A 24160-nucleotide genomic window follows, 5' to 3' on the forward strand; every position below is an offset into this window, starting at 1 on the left:
CATTTTGAAAAACAGGAATAACCTTTAGTGAAAAAAGGCCAATGAGTCTCTGCCCTCAGGTAATTGGTGACCAAAGTCAAGAGGACAGCTGATACTGAAATCCAAACTGGGGTTACCCCCTTTATGTACAGTGTTCTTACTACTAAGCTGGTCCCATGTATTGTACAGACGGTTATCCGTTATCCGTCGCTTCCCCTTGATGACGGACGGCATATCCGATGCATCACAATGCAATCCTATGGGGATGTTTTCCGACACCGGAATGCCTTATCCGATGCTTACCATAGCTGATTAACATGGGACTCCCTGTACAATGGTTTCACTATCCAACACTGCTTTCCAGAACGGATTTCATTGGATAACCAAGGACTGCCTCTATCTACAAATTCTCACTTTGCAGAAACAAATGCCACCGGTGAATTGATAGAACTTTATTTTATGTCTACGAGAATACGTTCTTCCCTATTGTTTTACTGATAAAGTGTGAAGCAGTGGGGGTAATTCAATAAACTGCAACAATGCCAATCAGGTCGCTATTGTATGTGTTCTCTCATCTAAAATTGTGTTTTAGATTTTGTGCAAGACATTTATTGTACTGTAGGTTGGCATTATGTCTTGTCTTCTTTGTTTGAACTCCCCTAAGCATTCTAGTGCTTATACTTCCATGAATTGCCATGCCCTACAACAGAAAAGGTACTAAATGCTACACTTCTCTTTTTCCACTGGCTCCATTCCATTGCCGAAAAATCAGAACAGGGGATACAGTTTTACTAAGACTGCTTAATAAATGGCACTATATATTCACTGTACAATCTATGGAAGAATAATAGATGAGCAAAAGATACAATAGTCTTAGTTTTCATCTATTTTTTAAGGTATATTTAGATTTTGTTACTGGGAATTACTGCAGTTTTATTGTCGATCTACATGGAAAAAGAAAAAGGAATTTTGTCTCAATATTCTGAAAATAAGAAAGACCATAAGCTGCAGTATAAACAGCTTCTTAGCATAGGCCTGATAATTACAATATGCCTTGTTAATTAACTGGTAAAAAGAAAGAGTGTGCTGCATATCAAATGGAAAAGTCACCACAAAACGATTAGACTCATCATAACCCAGAAAACTGACTGCTTGCCTTAGCTCCCACAAGATACTTTAAATGTACCTCTGAACGGTGACAAACAGTGATTAATTACTACCTTGAAAACCAATTTGCTCTAAATAGTGTTAACATTTTGAATTTAGCTTCTTTCACATTTTGCTCTTTTAGAAGGCTGGCCTTATCTACTGGTATAGCAAATATAATTTTTTTTCAGGGCTCTGCATTTGACTATTAACATACCATATTTTATCTTTGTCCTCACAAAAATAAATTGGGAGTGTCATATATTTCCAATGTAGAGTTCCCACCAAGGTCCTCTTGGAACTACATAATAAAATATCAAGACAGCAGTGAGTAAATTAATTTGATACAAGACTGACCTTAAGCAAGCAAAGCTGGACTGAAATCAAGTCCTACAATGTATAATTGCCATCTTATAACATGCTTAAATGCCTAATGCTTAAATTGCTCTTAAATAAGGTATTTTCATATTTTTAAATTTAATGCAGCATAGTACAGTAACTGGAGGCACACAGTTCATAAATAGCATTGACTCTTTTTGTATTTTCCAGTACAGAAAAGAAGAGAGATCCTTAATTTACCAATTTTGGTTAAAAAAAGATTAAAAGGCTGCCACCACTGAAAACCACCATAGCGATAGATGCCCAAGATTTAAAGAATAATACTAAACAGAAAAAAAGGGTTCAATGAAATTGGCTTTAAACACTGATAGTATCAATCTTTAGTGAATTTAGGCCAACGAGTCTCTGCCCTGAGTACTTTGGTGACCAAGGTTAAGAGGAGAGCTAATACTCAAATCCAAACTGGGTTTACCAGTTTGAGCACATACATACAGTACTGTAGCAACTATTAATGAAGAGCAAACTGGACTGTTGCATGAAGCAGCCAGCTATAGATATGAGTGTTCGTTTAAAGTAAGAGTAAATGATTCCATTCTTTTTCAATTACATTTTGCAAAAATGATGCAAAGCATATTACACTTTTGGGGGGTTAGTAGATCATAGGTCATATTTACTAAGCGGTGCAAAGCCCTACTGTATGGCCCATTCCCTTAAATGGGCAATAATGTGCCCTTTGGCTAAGCACCTCTTAGGCTAGGTCCCCAGTACATGCTGTACATGCATGTGCTATGGCGTGCGCGGCAAGAACAGGAACCGCCCCTCAATGGGGCCGGGCCCACTAGCTGCCTTGGCGCATAATTTGCAGCCGTGTTGCACGACTAGATTTTCTGAAGAATATTGTCTTTAGAACTAGCAACAGCGTCACGTGGGTCAGTGATATCAATCATAGGGCAGAGTTCCAAGCCAATCATAGTGAAGGAAGTAGCAGCCAATCAGAGCGCAGAAGAGGATGTTACATCATGGCCATGCCCCCTCGATGCACGTCTCGTCACAGAGTAGTGAAACTGCAGATCGCGGCTTTTTCATGTACACGCGCCACCACCCCACCAGGCGCGCGTGCAACAGTGAGTACTGGGGATGTAGCCAGTAAATATGGACCATTAAAACAAAATGATCTTATCATTCAATGTGTCACCATTTGCAAATGAATACATTGAAATAAATTCACAGGATTCACAGAATATGTAAAATTGTTACTTTAAGGGTGATTGAATTATTCTAAGGAAGCCAATTACACATTCATAAGTGGTTCCATTTTCGGGGGGCGCTTTATGTGGACTGGATTTTCAATATACAGGCATACCCCGGTTTAAGGACACTCGCTTTAAGTACACTCGCGAGTAAGGACATATTGCCCAATAGGCAAATGGCAGCTCGCGCATGCGCCTGTCAGCACGTCCTGAACAGCAATACCGGCTCCCTACCTGTACCGAAGCTGTGCGCAAGCGGGGAGACTATAGAGCCTGTTACAAATGCGTTATTTACATCAGTTATGCACGTATATGACAACTGCAGTACAGTACATGCATCAATAAGTGGGGAAAAGGTAGTGCTTCACTTTAAGTACATTTTCACTTTACATACATGCTCTGGACCCATTGCGTACGTTAATGCGGGGTATGCCTGTACTCCTTGTAAGATATTGTAATTTTTTGCTATGTTTCTACAATGAAAGAAACAACCTTGCATTTCAAGAAAAGGAGATTATTTTTGGCTGAAGATAGCTTCTCACTATTCAATCTCTACATTTTTTAAACCAAGGATAAGTATACAACAAAAGACAAAAATACTCAATGCTACATCCAATGTGACAAAATACATAGTTAAATACTTCAATGTTAGTATTCTCATGAATAAGGCTCACTTAGTTAAACCCTTTGGCCCAAGCATTATAAGCCTGCAGCCACATCACGGCATGACCAGTATGCAGGTCCTAACACTTTCTCATTTACCTCTGCAGTAGAGGGAAAATGGCCTCACTAGACCTGTCAATCACAGTAACATGGAAAAACCTGCTACTTAAAAAGTGGGGTGGGGTGAGCTTTAAACCCTGGCTGGAGGGGCCACCAACCTCCAATCAACTGATATCAGTTGAAAATTAAAATGAATAAACACACAATCCCAGCAATCTCTAAACCCAGAACCCACCACATCATATACAGTGTATATATGTGTGTGTGTGTGTGAGTGTGTGTGTGTGTGTGTGTGTGTGTGTGTGTGTGTGTGTGTGTGTGTGTGTGTGTGTGTGTGTGTGTGTGTGTGTGTGTATATATATATATATATTTGTGCCAAACAGAGTGCTACTGAGCGTGGTCAAATGTATACAACAAAAGACAAAAATACTCAATGCTACATTCAATGTGACAAAATACATGGTTAAATACTTCAATGTTAGTATTGTAATAAATACAAGTATAAAGCATTGACGAAGAAATACATCCCAGCATTAAAATTTGTATTTTTTCACAAGTATTCATCTCCTAACAATGTTTTTTTTTGCTATGAAAACAGAGAAATCATGACATTTTTTTTGCTGGCAAGTTCAGAGAGATGGAGAGACCTGTGAAGCAGGGAAAAGAAATGTGTTGTGAGTAGTTGAAAAGACCAGTGAAACAATGAAAAACGTTGGAACCAGGTGAAACATATACTGTAAATTAGGCAAATCACCTGTCAATCAGCTGAAACACCTCTAAAAGTGCCTCTACACTGTAAATCCCACAGGGCATTTTTACCAAAATCAAACCATTTGGCTGTGTTTGGGAAATCCATATGAGATTGAGTGGAAGTGAACATGTCAGAGAGAATGGTGAGGGAAAACAACCTGGAGAAAGGGAGAGAGAGAGATGGGATGAATGTGAGTGTATTAAAGCAGCAGTCCAAGTAATTGGCTAAGTTGCTGATCGATCCATTCTCCTGTGATCGATCGGCGAAGATTCGGCTGGGGTTCACTAAATGGCTATCAGTGCAGCAGAAGAGGACCAGATGCACAGTTCTGTGGGAAAGATCATGTGACCAGGCAGTCACTAGATACAATTGGTGCACTGCCAGAGGGAGGGTAGGGCTCAAAATTGGGTGTGCCAGAGCCTGTTTCAGAAGAAGAAAGGGATGTGACTTTGTAAATGGTTGCAATAGAAACAAAAACATGTTTGTTACACTATAATACATTAAACATGTAATTCAGAGTTGCTGTTTTTATTTTTTTAAATGCTACAAGTATTTTCTCATAGTACAGAACTGATTTATTAAAAAAAAACACACATGTAGGATATTGCTTGGTCTACAGCTTTAAATTGCTGATTTTGGTTAGAGAGGGAGAAAAGAGAAGGAGCTGGAGGAGGCGAGGGTGAAAAGGAGACTTAGGAGACAGAGAAACCTCATAGGCGTTCCTGAAAAGGAGGTCCAAGTGAGCTATTCTTTGAGCAGAATAATGGCTCTTAAACATGTAACGGGTTCCCCCCCCCCCAATCGCAGATAGGGACCATGTGGGGAAATCTACATGTGTTACCAGTGTGGTGCAATACCTGTTAGGCTCACAGGAGGCCCGAACCTCCGCCAATGGGAGCCTGGGGTGTATCCTGGAACGTATACTTACAGCGCCTCCACCTGTGCAGGGATTCCAGGTATATAGAATGACCCCTGACACAGGACCCACAAATTGGAAACACATACAATGAAGTATATATATGTAACTGTTTACTAAATGGGCAAAACAATAACATCACATCACATCACATATAGCAACACAGCCGTGTCACCCCCTGCCACTAGCTGGCAGCTAAAACCTTGCCCCTAACTGGGCTATACCCTTACACCCCCTTCCCAACCCCGTGTCCAGAGAGTCCAAGCCCACCCAAGTGTGTGAACAGGCCTGTCACATGTGAGGAGCAAGTTAAAGTTGGTGCACTTGTGGAAGGTTGTAAATACCTGCCCAAGTGCCCCTGCACCTGGATATCTTCGCAAAGGGTCTACCGGATCTGCTTGGTCCAGTGCTGATCTGTACCTCCACGTTGGATGGGGTCCAGCCGGACGTCCCACCATAAGGACAGTCTCTGGATCAGCAACACAGCATACAGGAACATGCAGCAAACCCTATCACTGGGTCTCTGCGCTAAGGAACTGCACAGGGTCTCTCTCTCTCCCTGCGCTAAGGAACTGCACAGGGTCTCTCTCTCTCCCTGCACTAAGGAACTACACAGGGTCCCTCTCTCTCCCTGCACTAAGGAACTGCACAGGGTCTCTCACTAGATCCCTGCCTAGCACCAGCTGAAGGGCACAGGGCCCTTACCTAAGGTCCTGTCCCTATGAACACCCACCCTCACTAGTGGGGAGTCAGGGCCTCAACTCTAGACCGGGGTACTTCTGACCTAGGGCAGAAGCTCGCAGCTCTCTGCCCCCCTTCCTTCCCCCACTGTCTCCTTAGTTTGACTGACTTCCAGCACATTGCCCATACAATGTATCCCCTCTCTGCAAGGGAAACTGCAAACACTATTGGCTGCCTGCAATCATCTGACTCACCTGCCTCTAAAATGCAGACCCTCAATCCAAAGGGTCTTAATGTTGATATAGACATTGGCGCCTTCTTGATATAACCTTCTTAATAAGTTTCATTCTTAATATATCTCAGTTGCTTTTAGTGCTCTGAATATTTTAGTGTAGCAATTTTAACAATGAACTGTTAATTTTATTGTAATATATGTGTATCTAATTTTGTTTATCTTCCTCATCCTATTTAGACCTCCACCTCCTCCTGCGCCGTTTATATTATATATATTTTATTATATATATCTTTTATTATTCTTATTATTCTATATTTGATTATAACATATTAAAGTATATTAAGTTATTTGAGTGTACATATTATAATGATTTTTGATTGTATTAGCAATGAAAGCCTGTTTATATTTATTATTGTATTGTGATATTGTAACACACCTCCTTAGCCAATGCCATAAAACACATACTGATTGGCAATTATTGTATTGTACCCCCTGATTGGCCATCTGTATTTGATCATGGACTATATATATAAGGAGGGACACATGGGGTTCATTAATCCGATTCCTGAAGAAGCCACAGCGAAACGCGTAGAATCGATCTGCTGTGGGAGGTGACTGAGCTGGGGAGAACATTGGAGCTAGGTGCTGGCACGGAGACGGACACACAGGGCAGCTTCTTCCGCCCCAACCCGAGACGTCACAGGACGTGACGCGGATAGACGTGACGCACGCGGAAGCGCTCTGCCGCTCCTGGAGACACCGGCACTCTCTACAACCAGCTGTCCTCTCCCTCGAACGTAAAACATATTGGAAATGTGAGTGCATCATGCATATGTTTGTTAATTGCTGCTAATACATTATTTAGACCATACTGTACCATTGTGCGTTCTCTCTTTTCTCCTACATAAACCTTGGGAGTTAAACCCTGACCACAAACAAGCTTCCTGATACGTTATCAAGACACCACTCTGAGGGGGAATCCATTAAAGGGCTCCTATCAGAGAGAGAAGTGTCTCTGATACGCCTTATATTGACATTGTCAATTGTGAGTACCACCATTGCAGAGTTATCTTGAGACTTCATTTGTTTATACCATCTGCACTATTATATATATTTTTTCTTTCATGTTCACGAGACACACAGCGCTCCGCTCAAATTGCCAACCTACCAAAGATCTACCTGGACCTGGACAGTCCGTTTAAAGGGTGTAGAGCTGCTTTTCATTTGTTGTATTTCACATCACCATTGTATTCACTTTTATTGGTGGAGGTCATTTATCATATTATATGATATATATTTAAAAATTTACATATCACTGTCACTTGCACTGTATAGACCATATATTGTTTCATTTTAGTCTAAGAAGCGCCCGTTTTTTATTTTTGTTTCTGCATATCACCTGCCTCTAAGCCTGCTGGGAGTTGGAGTCCCCTCTGGGGCTTTTCCTTATGAGGACCGCATGGCCGCCTCTCTAATGCCCGCCTACCTCTATCTATCTTCGCCTGTGCTAGACTAATGGCCGCCGCGCCACTTTCCTGCGCATGCGCAACAGCTAGGGGGCCCTGCACTACAGGTAATGGCCGCCGCAACTCCTCATATGCCCCGCGCATGCGCGAACCCCGCGCCAGTCGCAACATGGCCTCCGGTACTCCTGGGGCTACACTGCACATGCACAACTTCCCACGCATGCGTGAACGCATGCAAAATGGCAGCACCCTGGCACTGATGTCGCCGGGAGCCCCTGCCACTGCCTGATATGGTGCGGGGGTACCCGCTACTCTGCGCAGGTGAGGAGGGCCAGGGGGGACCCTGCTACAAACATAACCTTAAACGAGCACTCCAGGCGACATGATGCTTTTTTCTGTGCAGTTTAAAGCTCCCACATCATGTGGGTCAATAGGAAGACACAAGGGATGACGTTGTGGCTTCATATTGTCCTGCAGGGCGCAAGACTTTTGAACCACCATATTGTGAACCCAGATGGGGATCTTACTAGCAGCACCTACGGAGCTCAGAATTTCAGGAAGGAAGAGTCCCTGGAGCTGAAATCAATGCATTTGAGATCTTGAGACTCCCAGACTTTTTAAAGTGTCGCCAGGAATACCTCTTTAAGCCAAGGACAGACAAGAATAATGGTGTGCCTGGTGTAGCTAAATTGCTGAACTAGTGATATTTCTTAAGATCTGGGTCCTTTCAGTCTAACATACTGTAATAGAGGGGATGCCATCTAACATTTTAAAGCTGTCTTCCCCAAGTGTCCAAACAGCAATGAGAAGAGGGAATTATATATACTTTCCCAGGAACAACATTTTCAGGACCCCAAAAAAGATTTTATAATATTGCATTGATAGGCTGTATGGTCGGTGTCATTAATTGTACAAATTGCTTTTTTTACCCCCCCCCCCCCCCCAGTAGACATGAGGCATTTTTTCCTAACGGAAATATTTACACTCCATGAATTTGCAGGCCGTTTGTGATGCGACATGCAAATTGCGAATGTGGTAGCAGTATGCTCCGGGTCCTGCCATGACATGAGGTTGGGACACTCTGGGGTGACTGATTGGTGGATAATAATTTGTTACCCGTAATGCACACCACATTCCCACCTCTCTCACTCTCTTGCTTTCTTTTGTGCTCCCACTAACAAAAAATGGCAGATGACAATGGACAAATAAATTAGAAAAAATGAACCTGACCATCATCCTAAGTGACTCACTACACTAACATTAAACACTAGAAGTTAGTCACAAGTCGACACCTACACAAACAACACTAATCTCACAAACAGGCAGTAAGAACACAGCACAACCATCAAATCACTCTCACACGACACAATTACTTCTCACAAACAAATCTGACAAGACTTGACAAAACATTTTTGCAAATCACTATAAAAAAAATTGTTCCTCAAAGATTTCTAGGCACCAACCTCCAGCTCCTCAGGCTCACTGTGTTCCTCTTTACCTCCCAACAGCATTGCCAATGTGCTCGCCAAAAAGGACTCCGTACATAGCCCTGCTTGTAACATAGTTTGTAAAAACCATACTAGACAAGCACTCAAAAAGTAAGACACAGGAAATGAAGGACTTTCATTTTCCTTTTGACCTCACCAAGTTTCTTCTTTAATGTATCAAAAATGTCAAGAACAAAAAAATCTAGGTAGATCACAGCTCCACCTTTATGTGTCCAGGAAAAAAAAAAACGGCACCGAACATCACTTTCATTAAATTCATAAAGCAGCGGTACAGAAAACATCAGCACACATGGGGAAAGGAAACGTTAGCAGGCACACACTGTTCTATGTGCACAATAGAGCAGCGTTTCAAGGCCTCCTGGCCCCCTTGTCAGGCTTCTATAGTAGACCGGCTGAGTGCTAGTTCATTAATATTTTTTTGTAAAATAGTTTGTGCCAGCTATAGCAATTTTACAGTACTCCAAAAGGAAGACATATACTGTATCAGGCTATGTTGCAGTTTTGAATTTCTGCTTTCTATTGTTTTTATAAGTGATCTGCGTAGCTATTTTTATCAGGGCATTTATTGGTGTAAGAAAATTGCATATTTTTTCATCCGAAAAGCAAGCATAACATATTTTTTGTTGAATTAAGTGAAACATTTATAAATGTATTGTGGGAGAGCTCAAACAGAAAACTGTTTTTGAACGCAGAACTATTAGAGCATTTTGGAAAGAACCCTTTGTATTTTTCCCTATAAATTGTCCTATAATTCACAACTATCATGTAAAAAGTAAAAATGGGCATTTTCACGTTCAGTTTTAATTTTAGTTTTGTTGGAAATTGGTTGGTTTTGTAAAATGATATGGAAAAAACACCCTCAAAATATGCAGGATTGTTTATTTTTATTTGGGCAAATGTTTTCAAACATTGATTTTTTCACAATTTTTTTTTTGGTGACCTAGTTTACAAAAATATCTTATTGGTTTTTTTTTGGCTCGCATTTCTCTCAAACTCCAAAGTTTGACTCAATCTTCCGGACAAACTTTGAGGTTGGTAAAAAGTTATGTACTCTACAGGACTCCCCACGCCAGTGTCACAAAGTTCTTTTAAGAATTACAAATGTTTCCTTTTCTTAACAGAATATTGGAATTATAGTGGTGAGGATGTGTTATAGGGGTAAAGATACATGCATTGTTAACTAGCATACGAAATTAGCTGAATTATCAGGAGTTCCCAAACATTTTGTTAATTTCTGTGTCATTTTATTTAATGGTCATAAATCGTTTATATGACTACCATGCGCCGCTTTGTTCAACAAAGCGTCAGTTATCAGAATAAACCACTTTTATATAACATTAGTCACAAAATAACCTATCACAAAATAGCATTAAGTGTGTTCAAAGAATTGAAAGGGTTGCCCAAGAACCACAGATAAGAGATATCAGGATTTACTTTCAATGTTTCAGGCATCACCTCTAAAGTACAACAGAAAAAGAACAAATTGCTTAGAAACTGGTTAGCCAATGACTAACAGGTTAAAAAATTACAAGAAATCCTCTCTTTAAAGTAGGAGATGCATACTGTATTTGTAACGAAAAGCATTTGGGACATTAGGGCAGCTTGACATTGACTATCATATGAACTGTTCTTGTTTTTCAGATGCAGCACCTGTAATAAATAATGGCATCACAATGAAATAATTTTTGCAAAATTAATTTGTATATGATTGCAATCTGTGTGAACAGCTGTAGCATAATTATTTTCTGCAATTTGTTCTGTAGTGCGTCTAATTGAAAGGTGATGAGCATATTGGACTTGATGTCAATGTAATACTATCCCTTGCCCAGGGATAAAATGATGTTAATTATTTTGCTCCTTTTTTATTTATTTTTTCTCTCTTCTTTATTATTGATTTTATTTTTTGTATCATTTTATTTTTAATCTTTAACTTTGTGTTTGTGCACGATATAATGCTTTATTAATACATAAAAGAGCTATCATTTATTTTACCCACTGTGTTATATTGAGAAAGATCTCAGTTGAATGATTATAAGACCCTGGGGAGATATTCAGGCCCATGTTTAATGTGGTATAATGGGGAGTAATGAAGAAACTTTCATGCACAAGCTATATATCTATTTTCAGGGGGGGGGGGAAATGCATATCCTCGAAGATGTTATGCAGTTTTTTTGTTTAATTCCAATATATATATATATAAGCAAAATATTAAGGGGCAAGATACAGTTAAGAAATTTTTGCAGAAGGGCTAGTGTTTTTTATTTTTTTTCGCCTTTTCTATCTTCACTACAGAAGATGCCAGGTATTTATAATAAATAATCCAAAATAAAATATGTTAATTATTTTTCCCTATGTAACCATAGTGTTCTATAAGGCAGGCATCATGCATGCCTTCATATCCGTTATTGTAATGCCATTGCTACCGATTGAATGCTATAGGGGCTAATAATGGATTGCCATGCAATGGATAACTCATGGCGAAGGCATAGAAGGGGTTAACCCCTCTCACCACCTAACCGCCCACCATGGGGCACCTACTTATCAAAATATGAATGTACATGCTGCACACCAACAAAAAAAATTTTGTTATAGCCAAATGATATAATTACTGGTGCTCCTGAGATCAGGGAAAACCTGTCAGTAATCCAAAGTATAATCCAGGTAAGAACGTGAGTCAGGGCACTGCGGATTTTCTTCAAAAAAATCATTAATTTCAGCCATAAATTATGACATTTCGACTGCTCCTAGTGAGACCACGTTGCTTGAAAAAGGCTGCTAAAGCAGTTGAAACATCATCATTTATGGCTGAAATTAATTTAAAAAAATTAAGAATTTCCGCAGTGCCCTGACTCACTTTCTTACCTGGCACTTACTTATACCCCGTACTAAATCCAATTCACCTAACCACCCTCCATCTAACAATGGCTAATAGGCCTTAGGCGATGGCTATAAAATAAAAAATAAAAAGATTTTATAAAAACAATCATATGTACGTAGCTACTTATAAATATACACATGCACATGTGGTTCAACTAAACTATTAATGCATAAACAATATACGCAGCTAAAGTGGCAAAGGTATAAAGATGTCAGCATTAACAGAGGATGTAATTGTTAAAAATGGACCAATTATGTACTGTAAGTTAGACATTTCTTGTTCGGCTAGTCTTTTATACCACTCGGTTTCTTATCTGAAGACGGGCGAATCCGCTCAAAACGTAATGGGTCTCTCTGACGCTGAGGTTGAAGCTTGTGTGCCCCCCTCCCCCCCGGCGCTCTGGAATCTTCATGACATATTCAACGGTTTCTTCAAAATTTGGAAAGCGCAAATTTCAAGTGACCAAGAAAAGACAGAGAATATGGGAATATATATATATTATGTGGTATGTTTTGGGGTTTCTTTGAGCTTGCTGGGATTCTGTGTGACCAAGAAATAGGGTAATAAAAAATACAAAAATAGTACAATTACTATTTTAATAGTACAGTATATAATATAGTACATCAAGAGATGTTTCCACTGGATCGCCCCTCCCCCCCCCCCAAGTGCATATCACTGTAAGGCACATCAGATATAAAGTCCGCAGACTCTGCTAGCCTCCTCACTAGTTCCAATATCTCATAAGGTAACGGATGTTCAGGAATAAAAAAGAGCAAACAATAGTACAGACGATCCCAAAGGATATTTATTAAAGTTCAAAATGTAGAAATATTAAAATGCACATTTATAATGTTTCCATATAACAAGCGCATGCAAATATAAAACTACTTCAAGTAGGAATATTAAGCAATCATTTCTGGAACCTCACCGCCGTCTCAATCTATAGTTGTGTAACCTGTGGCTTGTTCCTGTCACTTCTGGTCTCCTCCATCTCCAACATGGGGAATGGTGGTGCTACGTCTCCCAGGAACAGCAGTGGGCAGTGACTCTACGCGTTTCGCTAGTTTAGCTACCTCCGTAGTCCTAGTCTCGTGTTATAAGTAAGACAATGGATAAAGCAAAAACCTTATTCCACCTGTGTATATCTGCTGTATCTTATAATGTGGTGGTGGTGGTGCTACAGCACTTTAGGATTCAGGAAAACCATATGGTATACAAAAATAAAGAATAGAAATCCTAATTGTAGTGCACTCTAAAAGGTAGAACCCCTTACTCATCCATTCCTAGGCAAGAAATTACATACAATTGAAAATCTCTTGATGGCTCAAATTAAAACATAACTTTAATTTAGTTATAGAATTAAAATGCATAAACGAAAGGAGATAAAGTGCTTAGTATTTACAAATGACACTGTAGATTTAACAATAAAAGTTGACAATTAAAAGTGATTATCTGGTCCTTTCCTCATATGCTCTCTACAGTATGTTCACGCAAAACTTGTCTCCTTTGCTTTTGGTTGAAATGTTTAACTGGCAGGCCAGGTATACCTTTTTCTATAATAGAATAAGGCTTTGTCTAGGGCCCGTGCTCTTGGGGAACATGCTCTATAGGTTGAAAAATGCATATCTTTGCAGCTGTGTATGCGCGACCCGCACTTGCCTACTGCACATGAGTGATCGGTACTTGCCTACCGCGCATGCACGATCATCACTTGCCTACTGCACATGAGTGATCAGTACTTGCCTACCACGCATGAGTGATCAGTACTTGCCTACCGTGCATGAGTGATCAGTACTTGCCTACCGTGCATGCGCGATCGGCACTTGCCGCCCATTCGTGCGCATGCACGATCGGAGCTTGTCAGTCACGCATGTGCACGAGCTGCTGGCAAGTGTCGATAATGCATGCGCAGCTGGCAAGAGCCGATCACTCATGCACAGTAGGCGTAGTAGGCGTAGTAGGCAAGGGCCAGCCACGCATGCGCAGTAGGCAAAGGCCAGTCGCGCATGCGCTATAGACAAGTACTGGTAATGCATGCCCGACCAAACACAATGTCCAAATTTTGCCCGGGGGTCCACACATGCCTTGCTATTTCACTGCCTTTCAGTATATAATTGCCCCTTTCCTTGAATATACACCCCAAATTTCTGTTGATGGAAATCCAGAAACAATTGTGATGAAGAGTTTGGGAAATTTAGGGATTGGGGTAGTAGTGAGGAAAAAAACAGAGATATATTATAGAGTACTCTATAATTATATTATATATACTGACTCTGCCCTGCAAAAATTGTTATCCCTAAATCTGTCTCCTTAGACCAAGGTGACTCCAGGGTCGAGTGATGGCACCAGAGTCCTGCAGCATCATTGTGGGGCATCTTCCCTGCCCAGAACAATCACGTGATGAAAGGAGCCAAAATAACATCTTATGTCTACTATCAGACCCTTTGTGCGTTTTAAGATTGAATCGGTATCTTCATGGCTTGGATCCTGATGGATAAACAAACCTTTTATAGTTTGATAGTTTGATGGTTGCTATGGAAACCACATCCGTTGCAGGGAGTCTTTACCAAAACCATCTCTAGTGGGCAAAGATGTACTTAATGTTTATTGTTAGAAAGAAGAGCAATATGTATACATGTTTAGAAGAGTATTACTTATTGCATTTCCATCCAATTGAAATATTAACTTTCACCAAAATGTTGTGTACAAGTATACTATATGTAATAAAAAATGATGTATATATTTTTTGAATACTGGGAACATGCACCATTCATGCATATGGCGTGCTATGACCACAGAAACCGTTTATGAAAATTATACTGTACATGGCAAGATCATGCATCCTCTGATGGGGGTAAGATGTGTCTATATATTCTAGAAATGCCTAGCTGCAAGAGTAGCCAGTTTAAGTTACCTCCTTGGTTCGGATCATCTTGTGCTTTAAAAGTGGAGGTGAAACATGTAAGGGGATATTAGTTCATTCTTTACTCTATAAACGTAGGGTATAAAAAGCCTTCATTTAACCCATGTGGTTGTAAAGTGTGGAGAGTATATATGCCTAGATTCTCTCGAGTTGTAAAATGTCCCAGTTCCACATGTTATTGGAATTTTAAGACTTTCTAATTTCCCCTGTATATCTAATGTACAAATATCGATATCGATATCAGGGTTTCCAGTCTATTCTTAATGAATCTGATGTGTTCAAGGACACTCTTCTGAATTGTATGAGTGTCTTGCTCACATATTTCATTCCACAATCCCATGTCGCTAGGTAAATCACCCCTGAGGTTTTACAACTTATGATGTGACGTTTCTAAAATGGCCGTGTGTTGTTCCAGTTGGAATTTTTTTTTCGATGACATGAACGGACAGGCCTTGCACCTATAGAATTTGAATGATCCCCACATGCACTTATTTAACCAGGTCTTTACATCCTTCTCCATGTGACTGTCTACCAATAGATCTCTATGATTTTTGGATCTCCGACTGGTAATATTAGACTGTGAATCGAGAACCCTCCTGAGATCCCCATTCTCTATAAGAATATGCCAGTGATTCTTTAATATATTATTTATGGCCTGTTGTTTATTGGTGCCGACAAATCTCACTGTCTTTTGTGTGTCATTCTTGGATTTGTGATGTAACAGCATATTAAGGGGAGTATAATGTGCCTTCTTGTATGCTCTCTTGATGTTGTTAGAGCTATAACCTCTATTAAAAAAAAAACGTTTCTTCATAAGTGAAACTTGTTTCCTAAATTCTAAAATTTCAGAACAGTTGCTTCTGAGGCAGAGGAATTGACCCACTTGTATCCCCTTAATTAGTGGTGGTGGGTGATGAATGTCAGTCCTTAGGTAACTATTTGTTGCAGTGGTTTTCTTTTACACTGTGGATTACATGTGATACCCTTAGCTGTTTTACTCATTTTGAGGTTAAGAAAGGTAATTGTGTTTTTTTTAATTGATCTCTGACGTTATGGTTGTTCATGTTTAAAGTGTGCACAAATTTATCAAAAATTGCTTTACTTCCTTTCTAGAGGATCAAGATATCATCAATATACTGTATCGATAATTCTATTTATTGGTTATCTTCATATATGCTCTCTGGACACACTTTGTTCTTCCCACCAACCAAGGTACAAGTTAGCATAAGTTGGTGCTTGGGTAGTGCCCATTGCTATCCCTTAAATCAGTTGTTAGAAATTGTCATTGAAACAAAGTTGTTAGGAGTTAGTATAAACTAAAATAGATTATAAATGAAGACATTGCTTACAATGTTGTAGATTCCTAGTGGAGAGAAAGTGTGCTATTGCTCATGGACCCACTTCATGCTGTATGATTATATATAATTATTCTACATTTAAGCTTTCTAAAATGATGTTTTCATCAAGCCCAATGCCTTCCAAACATCTTAGTACATCATTAGTATCCCTCATATATGAGGGCAAGGATAATAAAAATGATGTATGTCTACTTCTATTTGAGACAATCAGGTGACTTGGTGGGTTTGTAACTCTTTTATGTACCTTAGGAAGGCTATAGAAAGTAGGGGATTTAACTGACACAAAGTCAAATTCGTCTTCTGAAATAGGGTTATTAGTTAGTCTATCTTTTAATAGGATATTAAGTTCCCTCATGAACAGCTCAGTTGGGTTATTACTTAATACTCTGTAGCCCTTCTTGTCACTGAGAAGTCTCAGGTTTTCACTAAGTTAGTCCTCTGTTTTGAGGATGGCCACATTTCCACCTTTGTCGGTGGTTTAATTGTAATTTCCTTCATATTGATGAGTTCTGTTAATGCTATTTTCTCATACCTACGGATATTTTTAAGCCTCTGGGCAGTGCTTAGTTGTTCAAGGTCTTTTATTACCAATCTCACAAACATTTCAATATTCAAACGTTTGTTTGGTGTAAAACAACCTGTGTTTTAAATAAAAGGGCCCTGTCCAGGTGTTTATCATTATAATCTAAAAGTGAGATGCTGTACTGTAAGTGATTGTAAATGCTTAAGATTCTTGAGATTAAGCTCCTTCATAATGTGGTTTTTGAGTTTCAATTGATCTCTCCTGGTAAAAATGTGTGTAAAAGTATTTTGTGTGCAAAAAGGATGGTGTCCTTCACCCACTCAAAAAGATCAAAATTAGAATTAGGGAAAAATGTTAGGTCTCTTTTCAAAAGTCGCATATGGTGTTCGTTGAGAGAAAAAATATCAGTAAGATTCACAACTGGGTTATGTAGCCCCTGCTAAAAATATATGAATACCATGAACAATACAGAATTCATTTGCTCCACCTATCACATGGTATGATAAGGAATAAGAGACTGTCAGGAGAAATGGGATTGGAGAAGAAGAAAAACAGATAGAATGTTGAAATAACCTGTCAGTTTGAGAGACACTGAGTGAGAAAACTGCCATTTTGCGGCAGAGATCCAGAGATAGGAGTGACAGTCTGACAAGCACACAGATAGAAAGCCCAGGTGACAGTGAGTTAGACTTCAGGCCTCGGGCATGGTGCCTCTGGCCGCGCTGGTCTGCGCTCCTGCTCTGCCTCGCCTGTTCAAGCAGGAGCTTTGGCAGGCGAGGCAGTGAGTGCGCTTTTGGGGCGGGGCGAAGGCGTGGCGGGAGGTGTGACGGAGGTGGAGAGGAGGCGTGGTGGGAGGCGGGGCTAGTCCCTCGCTCCCATTGTCTATTTTCGGTCACGTGACCGCTCTTCCGCTCCCCTCAGCGCCGAAATTCAAACAAGCCTGTCTGCTGAAATATTCTGAGCCTCCGCACGCATGCGGAAGTGTGCGGAAGCGGCTGCTAAAGCCGCGCTGATCACAGATGCAGGGGGTACTGCTGCGACCAGCTTTATTCTAACGTTTGCCTGGAATTGTTTCCAGCAGTTTGCGTACCTGGCCGCGCGCCAGCCGTGAGCCAGCCGCCTTCCCCTTCCCCGCGTGCGAATCTTCTTCCCCGCATGCGCATCGCATCTGCTTACCTCGCGATCCCCAGCTGCTTCCCCTTGATCCCCCTGGCTGTTCCGCATCTTCCCCTTGCCCCATCAACATTCGGGGCCTTTGGGGATGCATGGGAACCCTAGCACGGTGTGACCGGTGCCACCCGGCGCCGCTGTGACGCGCGGCACGCGCCAGGAATCAGCCGTGAGACAGCCGCACTTTGCGGTGACAGCCGCTTTAGAATAAAGAGTGCCGCCACTGTAAGTGCATCTGCTCAGCGCGGCTCAGCACGGCTCAGCACGGCCTGCTGTACTATGTCCCAGGCCTAAGAGAGACAGCCTGACACTCACAGAGGTGAAAGAAGAGGCATGTATGAGACTGCTAGCCAAAGACAGAGAAAGTTTGAGACAGCAGCAGAAATGCATTCTCTACAGACCTAGAAAGAGAAAGGAGTAGAACGCAGATCAAGAGAGATCCAGATACTTGCCGGGCTGCTAAAGTGCAATGGGATAACAGATAGGGAAGTCTTCTCCTGCAACTTGAGTATCCTGTACAAATTATCCATGCACCTCACAAATGTTTAACCCTTAACAGGCCTGCAACGCGACTAGATGCCAATATGGGACATAAGAGCTCAATTTTTATTGTGAGTTGCATATTTGTATGTTACACTTGTACCCTCCCCCCACCTCTGGAAGATGTTGCTGTTACAGGTGCATGTGGTGCTTGCATACCTGTGAGGGTCCAGGAGAGCTGAGTGGTCTGCGATGTTGTGGGGATCAGGACAGACTTTTGATGATCATGATGTTCCTCAGAATGTCAGTGCCTCCAGCTTCAGTGGGTTCCAGGATGTCCAGAGTCAGCCCCCACCAGATCAGAATTCTCCCCCTCCCTTGCCCAATGGACTGAACACTTAGGCAGGGGTATATAAAAGCAAAGGAGTTTATTGTGTTGCAGTCATTGCAGATGGTCTAACACAGCGGATGCATGATGGTCAGAGGATCCCAGGCCTCTGGATGGTGCTGGCTCTCTGTTAATGGAGGCTTCTTGATCTTTCCTGTCCAGCCAGCCCATTAGGGACTGAGTGGCCCGTCCCTCTCCCAGCCGGGCGGAGACCGGCCACACCTCCACTCCCTAGGAGTGTTGGATGAGAACTAACACAATTTGGCACTTCCTCCCTGAGCTCCAGAATGGGAGGGCTCAAGGTCTGTACCATGATAGGCTATACACAGACCCTCAGTCACCACCACTTCTGTCACTCAGAGAGTAGCATGAGGGGGGTCAAAAGCCCACAGGATTGCCTGTCACAGCCTGCAACTACAAAGGACTTACATGACAGGAGGCAGAGAGGCAATCTGGACCAGCCATGTTACATGTATATGTAGCCAGGTCCCCAAAGAGTCCTCCCGGTGGCGTCAGAGGCACAGCGACACCATCTTTGTTATGTCCGCACGGGCGCGGAGGCTCGCGCATGCGCAGACGCGACGCAGCGGCCAATATAGTGAGGTCGAAGGGGCAGAGATGGCGCTCCGTAGTGCAGGGACTCCCCAAGGTCGCGCAGGCGCAGTTATGCATAGCGGTGGCCATTACAGCTTCGCACAGGCGCAGTAAAGATAGCGCACGCGGTCCCAATGCTAAAGAGGTCCTGAGTGGACTACAGCTCCCAGCAGCCTCAGGGGACTGCCCTTTCACCCACATCACGTGCAGCCAGCCAGAAAATAGAGTTTGCAGCTTCTCCTGTTGGAGAAGGATACATTGTTGCAGAGACTGCAGTTGGAGCTGGGAGAAGGAAGCTCCAACACAGGGAAGCCATCTAGTCTTCCATCCCTTATGTGTTTTTTTCTCCATGTCTGATCCCCTTCTAAAAAATAGAAAGAAGATTGGGTAACTTTTGTATTTATGTGAGGTCTTTGTCTAGATTTGAAGTTAGGAGTGGTATCTTTCTCAGAGAGATCCCAGTCAGTCAAAGCTTTGCCAAAATGATGAGTCCTGTTTCCATGTAAATGACGTGCCTATTTGTATATACTGATGCAGCGGCCATTATTTGAACAAATAAGATTTTTCCGTGATCCACAACAAGTTTTGCATGGGCAGAATATAATGGCCCATTGGATTAACACAGCAGGGGTCCCTGCTGTGTGAGTCCTACCGGGGTCTGCCTCTTTGTAATAGACATGCAGTAAGAGATATGCTGAATCAGTCACTCTTACTACGGACCTCTCACAGGCGATTGCAGAGTGTTATTTAATTTTAAACATTACAGTAATGTAGCAGGGGGTCTCCGGAGCTGAACCGCGTTGATTTCAGGTCCGGGGACCGCCTACTTCCCGAGATACAGGCCCTGTTATGGGGTGCCGGTATCTCCTATGCATTGAAATGTCCCGATGGGGATATAGTTCCCACAATCTGATTGGATGAAGTACCACGTGATGGCAGCCATTTGTACTGCCTTCTATGAAGTCTTTAGAGTCCCTAAGGAACTGTCTCTGTTTTCTATACTTTAAATAATATACAAATTTGTATATATTGTTTTTCAGATTATGTTCATATTACTTTAAATTTGGTGATCTGTTCAACTTTTTTTTTTTATCTCAGCCTGTTGTATGTCAAGTTCTTGTTTTATTATGTCTCATTTTTATTCTTTTCAGATTCAACTACAAGCTACATAAGTTCATTAGAACATCTGAAGAGAATGAAAAACAGTTTTTTATAAACTTTGCATCTTGTTCATTGTTTGAGGGGGCTGAATTAATACGCAATCCCCTTGGTATTAATCCTGTTTTGATATAATTCTGCTGCCGCTCGACCCTGAAGTGACCTTGTTCTAAGGAACAGATGTAGAGATAATTTTTGCTGGGCAGAGTCAATACGCCGCGAACAAAAGGCCGTACCTCTATGAGGCAGGCCATAGAGTGCTTGACCGTGCACGCGATTTCCGGGCAGACAAAATAATTTGATTTTGTCGTGCGATGGCCGGATCATGTGAGCGGTTCAGCCAATGAGGGCGAACCGCTCACGTGATATCATGGGCACGTCTCCGACACGCCTCCCCATTGTGTCTTCTCCTCCATATCCCACAGGCCACGGATTTGCCTCTGCAGCGGAGAGCGGGCCGCCATGCACTTTGTCGCACCTGCACTATGGCCTTGGCCTAATTATAGAGCACTCTATACTATGTATCTGTCTCTTTTTTCTCACTACTACTTCAATCCCCAAATTTCCTGAACTCTCTTCATCACATTTTTTTCTGCATTTCCATCAACAGAAACTTGAGGTATGTATTCAACGAGAAGGGGCAATTTTGTACTAACAAAGGTTTATATTATTATTGAAAAAGAAAAACAGTGCCTGCCAATTAAAAATGTCAGCCAAAAGCAAAGGTCATAAGATTTGAGTGAACATAGAGAGTACATGATTAAAGGACCAGACAATCACTTTTAATTGTCAGCTTTTATTGTTAGATCTACAGTGTGCCTTGTACCGTAAATACAAAGCACTTTGTATCTTCTTTTGTTTATGCATTTTAATTCTATAACTAAATACAAGTCATATTTTAATTGGAACCATCAAGAGATTTTCAATTACTGAACATGTAATTTCCTCCCTAGGGATGGATGAGTAGAGGGTTATACCTCAAGAATGCACTATAATTAGGATGTATTTTCTTTCTATTTTGAATAGTGTTGTAAGTAAAGCCTTACATGGTTTTTTTTGCATTTGTTTGTACATTCAACTTCAAATCAAACATTACAAAGAAAAGTGTCCTCTGCACTTTTCTTCACAAAATCAGTGCTCTGTGAAATATGTAAAAAATGAAAAAAGAAACAGTGTATAATGTTATACTGTAAAATACAGTGTGATTATTCAATAGTTTCCAAGGGTATATTCCCCACTGATTATATACGGAGATAACCAGAAATCAGACTAAAAATGTTACCGGCACCACAACTTTAGGAGATAAACCTCGGTTACACAATTATTAAGTGATAAACCCTAGGTTTATAAGATTTTCTATTTCCACCCTTCATGCAGTGCACGTGCACATATCTGTGGAGTATGATTTAAAAAACTCACAACACAATAAAGATTTTCCGCGTTGTCCCCTTTTGAAAGTGGATGGGTACACTTCTTTAGAAGTTATCTCAATGATGATACAGTATGAGAAAGATAAAAGAAGCAACATAGTACAGATCCACTAAAAAACCTAAAATGTAATAATACATATAAACCGGACACCAGGAGTGTCACTCACATATTACTTCATCCTTTAAGCGCCTTGTACAAAACCTGGATGTAGGTTGTCTGTGTGGTTCTTCTTGCTGAGTCCTTTTGATCTTTGACCCGTGTAACCTCCCGTTCGTTGCTGTTCTTGATGGGTCCGCCTGTGGCTTGTGAAGGGGGATCTCTTTCTGATTCCTCTCCGCTCCCACGTGATGACGTCATGCGCGCCGTCTGAAGTCTACGTTTATAGGGGTTGGACAATCCTGGTGATCTTCTGGCTGCAGGACTTCAATTCACAGAGGTGGTTATTGTACACACACTCTTTACATTTACATTATTGTCTGTATCAGTATTGATATTTTATCACTAATATGGTATTTTATGTATATTCACTTTTTATATCACGTTATTTGTGGTATAGCGCTGAGGTTGTGCTTTTTTTCATTTCAAATCAAACTTCTAACTATCATTCGGACCCAAAAGTACTTCAAGTTTGAGGGCCAATTTTATAAGTAGATACAGGGAATGGCACAGGGCTTGAATGTGGCACTAAATTATGCATATTTGTTCATGGCTAGGTTTGAATATAATTTTGCCTTTAAAGATCTTCATTTTGTTACATGTGGAATCTATACACAGGATTATAGATTATATTTTCATGCTGTGGAATGGGAACATGACAATTCGAATCACCAACACAAACCATAAAGTTTATCATGTCAGGCGATTTCTCCGCCATTACCTATTTGGATGTCACAATAATCAAAATAATCACTGATATTTAAAACCAACAGATAGGAATAATTTGTTCAATTACAACAGTTTTCATCCATCATCTCTTTCACAAAACGTACACTTCAGCCAATTGCTACAGGTTTGCAATAGCATCGGAGATTCTGCTATTCTGGACACTCGGTTGCAGTGGATGGGCTGGTACAATTTATATATACTGCACCGACACACTTTATTCGAGCAAATACCCGGTATGTACCTGGCAGATACCTGGAATGCGCCGCTCCTCACCTCTGACAAGCCCCGTTGCATTTGCCTTCCCAGCCTGGGTTCATGCCTGGCTGATGGGCGGCTGATCTGTTAAATGATAATGATTAGGATTTAATAGGCTGCAATGCTTTGCGTGTCTACCAGATGGCATAAATTCATGAATTGTAATGCAGTATATATATATATACTGTGCAGTATTGCAGCCCGTGGGAATAAAATGCTTAAATCCCTGCCTGGAAAATACCTCAATGCACTCGGGCAGAAAACAGTCACAAACCTCAATACACCCGGGTATACCCGAATTCGTGGGACTAGCAGAGCTCGAATAAAGTGTGTCGCCAGTGTATATAGAGCAATTACTCTCATATCTGACAAAGAAACAGCTACAAAACACCAGTCCACTTAAAGTAAGATTTCTGTAGAGGTTAAAAAAGCATTTTTTAAATATTGGCCAATTCTGACGAGTGATTCCCAATTAAGACTGATTTTTGAAGATCCACCTTTGTTTTCATAAAGACGCTCCCAGAATTAAAGAGACAAGTTTGTCACCATATTAAGACAGACAGTACAGTAAAAAAAAGAATGGTACTCATCCATGCTTATATTGCACACACTGCAATTCAGTAATAAAAGGGAATATTTTAGCACCCACGCGAAACTAATTTCCATCAGGGATTTCTATACGGTACATGGGCTTCGCAGTTTGTCATTTACATATTTTGAAATGCCATTGTGGCATGTGCTCTGTGGGGGACACAACAAGATCTGAGAAGGAACACATTGGGGAGAACAAGTCAGCTATTAGGAGTGTTGAGAGGGATACTAAGGCGTCTAGAGAATCCCCTGTGACCAGACAATCAGGTCATAATGTGTAAATTTTACATTCCAGATTGTTGATGGGGTAGGAACTTTGATGAGAGTAGATGACCGACAAATTGTACTTAAACAAAAATAATGCAGATGGATACGCAGACTTGACACTCTTTCACCTAAAAGTATAAATGAGGAAATGTATTTTTCTTGTTTTTAATATTACTCTTGATTGTGACATATCATTATAGCGTATTAATGTCAGTTAATGTACAGTAACCTTCTGTTCATTACGATGATATGCGTGTATGCCCTC

This window comes from Ascaphus truei, chromosome 4 (assembly GCF_040206685.1).
Source record: "Ascaphus truei isolate aAscTru1 chromosome 4, aAscTru1.hap1, whole genome shotgun sequence".
NCBI lineage: Eukaryota > Metazoa > Chordata > Amphibia > Anura > Ascaphidae > Ascaphus > Ascaphus truei.